The sequence below is a fragment of the Portunus trituberculatus genome, chromosome 46 (genome assembly GCF_017591435.1).
Source record: "Portunus trituberculatus isolate SZX2019 chromosome 46, ASM1759143v1, whole genome shotgun sequence".
NCBI classification, from domain to species: Eukaryota; Metazoa; Arthropoda; class Malacostraca; order Decapoda; family Portunidae; genus Portunus; species Portunus trituberculatus.
Genome location: NC_059300.1, coordinates 16138855 through 16152416, shown reverse-complemented (window position 1 = coordinate 16152416; position 13562 = coordinate 16138855). Strand labels below are relative to the sequence as shown.

General features: G+C 37.4%; 1 protein-coding gene across 1 annotated transcript in view; it reads right to left on the bottom strand.

Moving 5' to 3' along the window:
- Nucleotides 1–13562, bottom strand: part of LOC123519809 (NK-tumor recognition protein-like) — a 145855-nt gene that overhangs the window by 130133 nt on the left and 2160 nt on the right. The window lies entirely within an intron of this gene.

Below are 13562 nucleotides of genomic sequence, written 5' to 3'. Positions count from 1 at the left end.
CCTTCATATTAACAACAGCAATTTAATGAGCAGAGCAACAGTTGTATTTAATTTCTGGACTTTGAACATAAGCAGCCCAGCCCATCCTAATCATTACAGAGCCCACAAGCTTATTTTTGGAACTAGAAGACAGATCATAAAAAACAAATAAATAAACAAAATAATACCACTATAACACTTTCAATTTTATGTGATATAGACTTTGCAGATCATAAAAAAATATAAACAAAATAATACCACTATGACAGTATAACTTTAAATTTTATGTGATATAGATTTCATTACATCTGCTTGGTGAAAATGATGTATAAGGGTGGTTCACATATGCTTTTGCAATAACTCCTCGGTTATTTCTGTTGATTTTTTTTTTTTTATGTAGGAAAGAGCCAAGGGCAAAAAAAGAAAAGATTAAAAAAAAAAGACCCACTTGAATGATGGTTCTCTACAAATAAGAAAAGCGTCAGCCAAAAATAAGGAACAAATGCCTCGATACCTCCCTCTTAAAAGAAGACAAGTCATAGGAAGTCAGAAATACAGATGCAGGGAGGGAATTCCAGTTTACCAGTGAAAGGTATGAATGATTGAGAGTACTGGTTAACTCTTGGGTTAGAGAGTTGGACAGAATAGGGATGAGAGGAATAAGAAAGCCTTGTGCAGCAAGGCCGCAGGAGGAGGGGAGGCATGTAGTTAGCAAGATCAGTAGAACAGTTAGCATGAAAATAACGATAAAAGATAGAAAGAGATGCAACATTTCAGCAGTGAAAGAGGCTGAAGACAGTTAGTCAGAGGAGGAGAATTGATGAGATGAAAAGCTTTTGATTCCACCCTATCTAATAAAACTAATAATCCCCACAAACATGAGAAGAGTCCTCCATACAGGGGCGGATAAGGCCCTTGTACAGGGTTAGCAGTTGGAGGGGCGAGAAAAACTGGCGGAGATGCCTCAGAATGCCTAATTTCATAGAATCTGTTTTAGCAAGAGATGAGATGGGAAGTTTCCAGTTAAGATTATGAGTAAAGGACAGACCAAAGATATTCATTGTGGAAGAGGGAGACAGTTGAGTGTCATTGAAGAATAGGGGATAGTTATCTGGAAGGTTGTGTCCAGTTGATAGATAGAGGAATTGAGTTTTTGAGGCGATGAAAACTACTAGATTTTCTCTGCCCCAATTGGAAATAATAAAAAGATCAGAAGTCAGACATTCTGTAGCGTCCCTGTGTGATCTATTGACTTCCTGAATGGTTGGTCGTCTCTGAAAGGACATGGAAAGATGTAGGGTGGTATCATCAGTGTAGGAGTGGATAGGGCAAGAAGTTTGGTTAAGGTCATTAAGGAATAATAGAAAGAGAGTGGATGACAGGACAGAACCCTGAGGAACACCACTATTAATATATTTAGGAGAAGAGCAGTGGCCGTCTATCACAGCAGCAACAGAATGGTCGGAAAGGAAACTTGAGATAAAGTTGCAGAGAGAAGGATAGAACCCGTAAGAGGGCAGCTTAAATCAAGGCTTTATGCCAGACTCTATCAAAAGCTTTTGATATGTTTAACACTACAGCAAAAGTTTCATGGAAAACTCTAAAAGAGGATGACCAAGACTCAGTAAGGAAAGCTAGATCACCAGTAGAGTGACCTTGACGGAAGGCATACTGGCGATCAGATAAAAGATCGTGAAGGGACAGATGTTTTGAGAATCCTCCTATTCAGGACAGATTTAAAGCTATAGGACGGTAGTTTGAGGGATTAGAACCCTTTTTAGGAACAGGCTGAATGTAGGCAAACTTCCAGCAAAAAGAAAAGGTAGAAGTCAATAGACAAAGTTGAAAGAGTTTAGCCAGGCAAGGTGCAAGCACGGAAGCACAGTTTTTGAGAACAATAGGAGGGACCCAATCAGGACCATAAGCCTTCCGAGGGTTTAGGCCAGCGAGGGCATGAAAAACATCATTACGAAGAATTTTAATAATTACTGTAGACATGAAATAGTCAGAGGGAGGAGGAGAGGGAGGGACAAGCCCAGAATCATCCAAGGTGGAGTTGTGATATCAACCCCATATCAACCCCATATCAACCGATATGGGTTTTTCAGGGCCAATACCAATAGTACCGATAAAGAGTAAAGGAGGCAGATAACCGATATTTCGAGCTGATATTCATTTGCAGTATATATACAGTGATCCCTTGTTTATCGCGGTTAATGGATACCAGAACCCCCCGAAGGTGAAAAACCACGAAGCAGGATTTGCCTCCCTAGGAATTTTCGTGTATGTGTATGTGGGTACCAGAATGTTTAAAATATGTAAACTGTATTTATACTTTACATATACAGTATTTTACTTAAATCTAATTAATTATAAAACCTTATACTGTAATTATACATTTACTTTCTCTTTCTCTCTCTCTCTTTCCCCCCTTCTCGCATGATACGTAACACTAACCCTCTTCTGCCCTCTTTGATCATATCCAAAAGTTTCACTTTTTCACTGATGGTCATCATCTTCCTCTTCCTCTTGGGCTCACTAGAGGAAGCTTTCACAGGGGCACAGGGCTTAGGAGGCATTGTAAGGGGTTAACGAATCACTACTTAAACAAAAAAAGTTATCGCGAACACAACAAGAAGATACAGTATGCGAAACAGTCAAACAGTGTGGACGAGACTGGCAAGATACAACCAAGGCCCATGGAATAGAAGGTCGACCTACAAGGCATTCAAAATGGATCTAATAATCACATCCATGATGTGACATCAGCGGGTTCACAAGTGGTCAGAGCGGGGACGTTGGTTCAGTTAGCAAGCTGCTGGGTAGGTGTTCACATGCTTTTCTCTCTTCCATTCTCTCTCTCTGTTCCACACCAACATTGGTCACAATGCCGAATTGTGCAGTGCATGACTGTTTTAGTTATCAGTAGTATATAATATGTAGTATGTGATAAATGAAAACCATTATCATTATTTTTTCCTGGTAATTTTGCACCTTAAGACATTAGTAAATTTCTGATGTCTAGTTAATGACAGGTCCCCATTCAGTTACTTATGTAGATATAAATTGTCTCAGTTATATATGTAACGTAAAAATGAAATAATAATAATAATAATAATAATAATAATAATAATAATAATAATAATAACGAAAACAGCAACACTATATTAATATTAAAAATAATAATAGCAAAAGTTTAATGATAGCAATAATAATAATAATAACAATAAGAATAATGATAATAATAATAATAATAATAATAATAATAATAATAATAATAATAATAATAATAATAATAATAATAATTAATAGCAGAAAGAGTAGTGATATCATTAAATACTATAATGATACAATGGTCAAAGACCGAGAAAGAGAGTGCTCTGAGAGAGAGAGAGAGAGAGAGAGAGAGAGAGAGAGAGAGAGAGAGAGAGAAAGAGAGAGAGAGAGAGAGAGACCTGGCAGGTAGAGGTGTGGGGCGGTAATAGGATGCAGAGAAGCCTTCACAAAACTTGTCTCCTGTGCCAGGTAATTATGATTTGCTCAGCGGGCAGAGGGAGAGCGTGAGGTTTCCGTGCAAGAAAGACACATCCTGGGAGGAAGCTCCCCTGTTGGTGAACACGCTTATGTCACTAGCCCCAGCCCTTTTTCCCTTAGAGCTGCTCGTAGGTAAACCTTCTATTCTATAGGCCTTGAATACAACAAGGGAAGATGTTGGGTGAGGTTGCATATGTATACAAACAATACATGTACAGTCAGCGCCACGGGTATTGGCGTGATGTTTTTTTTTTCATCTGTAGCACTAAAACAAGTGCAATACTAACATATATGTAGAACCTACCAGCCTCTAATACTTTGTGGGGAGTCCTTTCCTTTTCAGACAGCTCTCAAGGTGTCGAGGAACAGATTCAGCTCATCTTTGGAGCATTGAGGGTTCTAAGTTGTCCCAAATGTCCTTAATCTCTTTCACAAGCTTTTCCACAGTTGCTGTGTTATGTCCTCGTAGTCTTCGTTTTATCAGTCCCCACACATTTTCAATTGGATTGAAATCTGGACTATTACCAGGCCAATCATTTATGTAATCCACTCCTACAAATTCAAGCCATTCTTTGATTAGTTTTGCGTGTGTGCAGGGGCACCATCCTGCATGAACACCTCACTCTTACAGGCATCAAAGCAGTCCTCGAGATGGTCACACAACAGTTCCAAATATGATTCCTTGTTCACTGTTGTGTTTTTAGGTAATATAACCAGCTTGCCCACACCATAGTACCCAAATGCACCCCATACCATGACACTATCAGGGTGCTTGACTGTCCCCTGTGTGTACTTGGGATGGTACGGGTCCGTACCCGGACGGAGCCTAACCTTACCTCCTCGGTTCCCAGTAACATTAAATGTATCCTCATCGGTTCACAAAACCTTCTTCCACTTTTCATTGTCCCAATTTAGATATTTCTTACAAAATTTCACACAATTGTTTCTGTTTCTCCATCAGAAGAGGTTTGCATCGTGGTGCCCGATGCTCATAAGACAAATCGTCCTTGAGGCAGCATTGTATTGTCTTAACAGACAGATCTTGCTGGAGTTTTGGATTTTTTTCTTTCAATTCTTTAGCTGTTATCCTTGGTTCAGCTTCCACCTGTCTTTGGATAACCTTCAAAGTCCTTTTTGATGTCTTTTTAGCTGGTTCAGTCCTCTTGACTTGGAGTGGGGGATAATCACCTCCCGCTGTCTTGCATTTCTTTGTCCATCTCTCGACACTGCACAACGATACTCTGGTCTGGATTGATATATCCTTGTTAGACTTTCCTGCCTTATAAAGTGAGCTTATTGCTGCAATTTTCTCCCTTGTGAGCTCTGGGCCTCGTGGCATTATTACAAAAATCCCACAAAAAACACAGTACGTCAGAGCAGAAAAAAACAATTGATGCGGTCACGAATAATCACAAAAAGCAACTGAGTTATTTTATAGGCAACTGAGATCTTTATTGACTGCACGTGGGTCTTAAGCTCCGCCTACTCTACCATGTGCTTTCACGCCAATACCAGTGTCGGTTTTCTTAGGTGTATAATGGGGGTCTTTATTAATTTGTTACGAGTATTGGCGCACATTTTTCGCGCCAATACCCGTGGCGCCGACTGTACAGTGCTTTACATACATTGTCGTCACTATTACACACCAACTTACCGAATTACTGTACGTACAGTATTTGTAAGTGACGCCACAGACCCTGTGATATAACGAAAAATCGGCAGAACGTATCTATGAGTAGTATGAAAACCACGAAAGTGAAGCCGCGAAAGCCAAACCGTGAAATAGCGAGGGAACACTGTATATACATATATACAGGCAACCCCTGCTTAACGAACGTTCACAACAAAATATTGCCACAACGAATGTTTCCTTATATTACCATCTACTCATGTAATGAACACCAAACTCGCTTTAACAAAATTTTATCCAGGTAATTTTTACCAAGTTTGAAAGCCCCACCATATCATGTAAGCCGACAGGCTTTTGAAAACACCAGCGCCTCTTGTGGACAAAACATGCACCACTCACTCCCCTACACTTCCCCACTATTAGTTCCAAACAATAACAGAGTCCACCAGCAGCTCATCTTCCTTCGCTCAACATGCCACCAAAACGCCCTGCAACCAGACCTGCAATGTCGCCTAGCATTGCTAAGAAGACCAGGAAGTCTCTTACTCTCGAATTGAAGCTGGATATTATTCACAGACATGAGAGGCGAGAAAACTAATAGCATTGCTCGCCACAATGGTTTGACTCCATCTACTGTCTCTACTATTTTCAAGTCAGCAGACATCATTAAGAAGGCTGGTGAGACCATATCTTCCTTGCAAGCTAAAAGAACCACCCAAACTCGTGACTCTGCAATGAATAAAATGGAAAGCCTTGTACATAAGTTTTATATGCGGTACAATGATGCGTCCTTTGTTTTCATTCCACAGGTTGCAAGCTAGTGTTTTTACCGCTCCACTTTCTCTCCCTTCATTAATTTAAGATCATCAACATTATACAGTTACTTACATACATACATTAGTGTACATTATAATGACTTAATCTTAAATTAAACTGCTTAAATGTTTAACTTCATAATTTTTACTTTCATTAAACCTTTTATTGTATTATGATGCACTCTCGCTTTGTTTACTCTCAATGGAAGTTCAAGTCAGGGGTCAAACTTGTTATAATTGGTTCGCTTAACAAAAATTCACGCAAAGAACGTTTTTTTTAGGCACATAATCCGTTCATTAAGCGAGGATTGCCTGTACATATGTGTGTGTGTGTGTGTGTGTATGTATGTATATGTTACACCCCGTTTGTGAAATTGCCCATTTCATGAAATGGGCAAACCCAATTCATGAAATGAACCTAACCTAACCTAACCTAACCATTTCATGAAATGGCCACTCCATTGCACATTTCATGAATTGGGTTAGGTTAGGTTAGTTAGTTAATTAGGTTAGGTTAGGTTAGGTTAGGTTAGGTTCATTTCATGAATTGGGTTTGCCCATTTCATGAAATGCAATTCTAACGGTGTAATATATATATATATATATATATATATATATATATATATATATATATATATATATATATATATATATATATATATATATATATATATATATATATATATATATATATATATATATATATATATATATATATATATATATATATATATATATATACAGGCAACCCCGCTTAACGAAGGAGTTACGTTCCTAAAAAATAGACATGTACCGATACCAAAATTTTGACCGATTCCGATACCGATACCAATACCACCTAATTGGGCAAATACCGATACCATTACCGATACCAATACCACCGATACCGATACTACTACTTATAGTGATTACTGCACTGGACACCAGGATGAGTTGGTGGGCGGCGTTATCAGATGGGAGGCTTTGTTTTGGGGGATGCTGTAAGTCCTTCTGAGAACGTTTTGAAGCCATTTGCAAAGGTAAATTACTCAGTAATTGGAATGAATATCTTCTCAGTCTTCTGATCCTTGTCAGTTATTTTAAATTCTTACTTCTTACTCCTTTAGCGACCATTTGGTCTTGTGCATTTTCATTATTAATTTTATTGAAGATATTTTGGTGATCAAAAATATTTTAAAAATTATCAAAATTGTAAAACAGACACAAAATATTAGCAAAAGAAACTCATTTTGTTGTGTATGTTTCTCTTTAATTAAATCTGACATCCTTTGATATTAATTCATTAGACATTAGTAGACCAATTCAGAAAAATGAGCTTTCACCTAATCTTTTCAATTAAATAGAAAAAAGTTTAGTTTATTCTAAATTTCTAGTGTATTGCTATGAGCTTAAATAATTAATATGCAACAAATTATACACAATGCACATGGCTACAAAACAGAATCGTTACTTTCTTAGTTACGGAATTTTTACATCCTTAGGTTAACACAAGTAACTCAAAAGTTAAACTTGCATTGAAATTAATATACATATATAATTTGAGCTTCCACCTATTCCAGTATGATAGCTTGGAAAAGGCTAGCACTAGCACTGTTAATTATAAATCAAATAAGAATATGCTGTTATTTACAATAATGCAAAATGCCTAACTATATATATATATATATATATATATATATATATATATATATATATATATATATATATATATATATATATATACACCAAATCATTTTGTTGGATTCTCAATATCTGAAGTTCGACATTCTTAGATTATAGTTAAAAAACATAAGCTTTTCACCTGCGTGAACTTTGTGTGGGTGGAGGAGCAGCGTCTGACTGAAAGACAGTGAGTCGTGACAATGCATGGTGACTCATGACCGACCATGTGACAGGATGCCATAGTTCAGCCTATATGCGTTTCATACACGTCCAATTTAGAGGTTGTGGTTTATTACCACAGAAAACAGTATTCTATGACATACGGTAATCACCACGGAAACTTAATACGCCATATTATATTAATTTGGTATCATCAATATCTTATATCGAATATATCACTAAGTAGTAAATTCCTTTTAGGTATTGGAAGTATCGGCATAAATTAAGCCGATACTGATACCGATACCCAAAAAATGGGTCGATACCGCTGATTCTGATACCGATACCGATGCATTGGTACATCTCTACTAAAAAACCCTTCGTTAAGCGAAATTTCGTTAAGTGAACCAATTATAACAAGTTTAACCCCTGACTTGAACTTCCATTGAAAGTAAACAAAGCGAGAGTGCATCATAATACAATGAAAGGTTTAATGAAAGTAAAAATTATGAAGTTAAACATTTAGACAGTTTAATTTAAGTCATTATAATGTACACTAATGTATGTATGTACATAACTTTATAATGTTGATGATCTTAAATTTATGAAGGGAGGAAGAGTGAAACGGGAAAGACACTAACCGGCAACCTGTGGAATGTAAACAGAGGGCGCATCATTGTATCACATACAAAACTTATGTACCATATTTCCACAAGGCTTTCCATTTTATCCATTGTAGAGTCACGAGTTCAGGTGGTTCTTTTAGCTTCCAAGGAAGATACAGTCTCACCAGTCTTCTTAATAGAGTCTGCTGACTTGAAAATAGAAGAGACAGTAGATGGAGTCAAGATGGTGGCAAGCAATGCTATTAGTTTTCTCATCTCTCTTGTGTCTGTGAATAATATCCTGCTTCACTTCGAGAGTAAGAGACTTCCTGGTCTTCTTAGCAACGCTACGCGACATTGCAGGGCGTTTTGGTGGTATGTTGAGTGAGGGAAGACGAGCTGCTGCTGACGCTGTTATTGTTTTGAACAGGGGGAGTGAGTGGTGCACGTGTTGTCCACGAGAGGCGCTAGTGTATTCAAAAGCCTGTCGGCTTGCATGATACACCGGGGCTATCAAACTTGGAAAAAATTACCTGGATAAAACTTTGTTAAAGCGAGTTTGGTGTTCGTTAAACGAGCAGATGGTAGTAAACTGAAACCCTCGTTGTAGCGAAAATCCGTTGTGAACTTTCGTTACGCGGGGGTTGCCTGTATATATATGTATGTATGTATGTATATATATATATATATATATATATATATATATATATATATATATATATATATATATATATATATATATATACATACATATATATATATATATATATATATATATATATATATATATATATATATATATATATATATATATATATATATATACACAGTGGTACCTTGGAGTATGAATGCTTTTGAGTATGAACAATTTGGACTACGAGCAAAAAATATTGTTTTTTTTTTTTCATTGGAGGACAAACTTTGCTTTGGAGTGCGAACAATAACAAAGGCGGTCAACAGATTACGTGCAGAACTGCGCGATCACTTGACTGCATGCTGGGGCACCACACTGCCTCATTGCCTCAGGAGTGTTGTTTGCAGTTGTTTGGTTGTTGTTTTGTAGTGCCACAGATAATAATATTAAGTTTATTTTTAGTTATTAAAATCATTGCCTAGCGTAGCAGCACACACGGTCATGAGACATACAGACAGACATATGGAAGATTCTAGAAAATCTGAGGGGAAGAGAGAGTATCCAGCTCATGAATTAAAAGCCTTAACCCTTATAGCCTGTCAAGCACGATCGTGGCTCTTATGTTAGAGCCTGTCAGGCATGATCATGGTGCTTTTCAGAAGCTGCGCTTCGATGGTCCAGATATATTTTATAGTATCTGGACCGTGCGCGCTCCTTTATGCCGCACAGTTTGTTTATGCTTGAGGCTATCTGTCATATATCGAGGCCTGTCATTGGCCCATTGTTTTCAAGATGGTGGACACTTAGCCATTCATGTATCAGCTTTTACAAGGATATGCTTGTGGAAGTGTGAGGGCACCAAACGTGACGATGATGAGAGCACTTACGTCAGTATGCTGTATTTTATCATTTTTTATGTATTTCTTGGTGAAATATAAGATATACATGTATTTTCATGGATAAGTAAGCATTTCAGAAACACATTATGATGCATGACAATATTGGAATCGTTATTTTTATCTCGTTATTGGTTTAAATATGAGTGCATATTGTTGGCTTGATGGAGTCGTCTGAGGAGGACGTGTTGACGCTTGTTTCTGACTGCGAAGAAGTTGAATTTTCATATTACAATTTGCTTACTTCCCTGATTTATTTTCCATAATGAATACAGTATATCAAAGAAAAACTTATTTGCTTATATAAGAGTGTGTGGTGCTGGCTTGATGGAGTCACATGAGGAGGATGTGGTGACGCTTGTTTCTGACCACAAGAAGTTGAATTTTCATTATATTACATTTTGCTTATTATCCTGCTTTATTTTCCTATTTTTTATAGTTATAACATAATAGTAGTAGTAGTAGTAGTAGTAGTAGTAGTAGTAGTAGTAGTAGTAGTAGTAGTATATATAGTAATAGTATGCAAAAGTATGAAATAAGGTGAAAAATACAATTTTCTTGGTCTTGGGAGGTGGTTTGGAACAAATTATAATTTCTTCCATAAGAATACATGTATTTTGATGCTTTGGAGTAAGAATGTTTTGGAGTAAGAACAAAACTTTGAACGGATTAAGTTTGTATTCCAAGGCACCACTGTATACAGTAATCCCCCGATTATCCGAAAGCGGATTATCTGAAAAACGGAATTATCCGAAATTGATTTGGATTATGCAATTAAAATTTGCGTTTTTTTTAATACTAAAACATTTTATAACATTAAATACATGAAAATTAATAAAATTAACTACATATGCACTATTAACACATTATTCAAACTATCCCATGAACTTTTGTTTTGTTTCTCCATATTTGGCGTTTGTAATTTGGCGAATATGCATTATGACTGATTGACATCCCTAACTTTTCAACTTACTCTTCAACTACTTTAGCTAATTCCAATAACATTTAAAATAACACTTAAAATTAACAAGAACAATTAAAATAAATACGTTTTAATTGTGCTTTGTTTAGCGCATCGTGCATTTGTTTTTCTTTCATTGTTTACAAATGGCAGTTGGCAGTTGCGCCACTGTGTTTACACTCGCCAGCCACATTCTACAACCTGTGTTTCCACCTCGCTTCTTTCACCATTACCATGCCCAAAGAAACCGGGAAAAGGAAGAAAGTCACCCTTACCATACAGCAGAAGCTGGAGATATTGGACAAGCTGAAGGCTTTTATACATGGTAAGACTGGTGTCGGGAGATAGTTGTACATGCCCCAAGAGGAGAGGGGGTGTTTCATTACAGTAGTTTTTTTTTATTCTTTTTTACCTAAAAAAAAAATAGTATTTTTTTAGGTAAAAAATCATAAATCTGGATTATCTGAAAAATCTGCTTATCCAAAAGAGGCTTCCCCTCTTTCGTTTTGGATAATCGGGGCTTTACCGTATATATATATATATATATATATATATATATATATATATATATATATATATATATATATATATATATGTTTCATTTGCCTTATAAGTTTATTAACACGAGAGAATATAGGGAAAAAATAGGAGGTGGGAGGGGGGAGCATGGGCGAAATCTTCATAAGTTACTTTTGAGAACGTTTTCTATGAAACTGCTTGCTACTGACAGATGGCAGCACCACCGCTGTCCTCCAAACTTTAACCCATACCATAACTTTCTCCTTGTATGTTCCTTGTTCTCCACTGTGTGTTTATCTCCAATGTGTGTGTAAGCACTGTGCATGCACAGCTTTCACTGTTGATTGGCTGTTACCGTGGCTCTGCTTGTAACCAATCAGATGGTGCTGTGGGTGGGACAATGCAGAAGACAGAATAGTGACAGCAGACAGATAGGTGCAGCTGCATCAGAGCCAAAATAACCCAGTTTTAAATTTATCTCTTATCAGCAGTCAAATAAAAAAAAAAGGCCAATGTCGATATGCATCAAAATGCTTAATATCGGCACTGATAATCAGCCTGGCCAATAATCTGTCGATCCCTAGTTGTGAGCAAAGGTTTGAGAGAAGAGTTCAGCTTAAGAGACAGAAGAGATGGCAGTGGTGCCATCAGAATGAAATAAGGGAGGGAGAGATGAAGAAGTGAAGTTATTGGAGATGTTTTTGGCTAGATGCCAGAAGTCTGGAGAGGAGTTTGAGTTTGAAAATTTTTGACATTTTCTGTTATCAGGGAGTGATTGGCAAGTGGAAGAACAGACTTGGCATGATTCTGGGCAGAGATATAAAGTGCATGAGATTCAGGAGATGGAAGGCTCAAATACCTTTTGTGGGCAACCTCTCTATCATATACAACATGACAACAGGTTGTGTTAAACCAATGTTTAGAAGGCTTAAGTTGAGAAAAAGAATAAGGAATGTACGCCTCCATACCAGACACTATTACCTCTGTTATGCGTTCAGCTAACAGAGATGGGTCTCTGACACAGAAGCAGTAATCATTCCAGGGAAAATCAGCATAATACCTCCTCAGGTCCCCCGAACTGGCAGAGGCAAAATGCCAAAAGCATCTCTTCTTTGGGGGATCCTGAGGAGGGATTGGAGAAATAGGACAAGATACAGAAATCAGATTGTGATCAGAGGAGCCCAACGGAGATGAAAGGGTGACAGTATAAGCAGAATGATTAGAGGTGAGGAAGAGATCAAGAATGTTGGGCGTGTCTCCAAGATATATATATATGACAAGGGTGTTGCACCAGTTGCTCTAGGTCATGGAGGATAGCAAAGTTGAAGGTTAGTTCACCAGGATTGTCAGTGAAAGGAGAGGAAAGCCAAAACTGGTGGTGAACTTTGAAATCTCCAAGAATGGAAATCTCTGTGAAAGGGTAGAACAGAATGTACTCCACTTTGGATGTTAAATAGTCAAAGAATTTACTATAGTCAGAAGAGTTAGGGGAGAGACAGACAGCACAGATGAATTTAGTTAGAGAGTGACTGTTGAGTCGAAGCCAGATGGTGGAAAACTCAGAAGATTCAAGAGCATGGGTACAAGAGCAAGTTAAATTATTGCACATAGATACAACATCCAGTTTTGGACCGAAAATGAGAAAAGAGAAAGTAGGAGGGAACAGAGCTACTGTCAGTTGCCTCAGACAGTTGTGTTTTGGTGAGGGAAAGAAGATGAAGTTTAGTAGAGGAAATTGAAAATCAGATCTAAGACTTACATTAACTTCTGCAACATGTTGCAGAAGTTAATGTAGAAAAAGTTGAGGGAGGTGTCAAGGCATTTGGGGTCATTATTGAAAGAGGAGTCTGACCTGGGGACATTTTTGGTTCCCCTCCCCAGAAGGGGACTCCAAGGCATGGTTTGGAGTATCCATTTTTCTTTTAAATTTGATTTTCAAGTGAAGGGTGTATGTGTAGTAAGTGCATGTAGTTTTATGTTCAGAAGGAGAATTGTCTTTAGATGGCAAACTGTGACTGCCCCCTTGAGTTGTGAGACACAAAGGGAAACATTCAGCAAGATCACAACTAGCTTTAATGTAAGGTTCACAGCAGCCACTGAACTAGTGCTATTAGTTATCGCTGGGAGTAAATTATCATTTTGGATGGTGTCTACTCTTCACTTTTCAT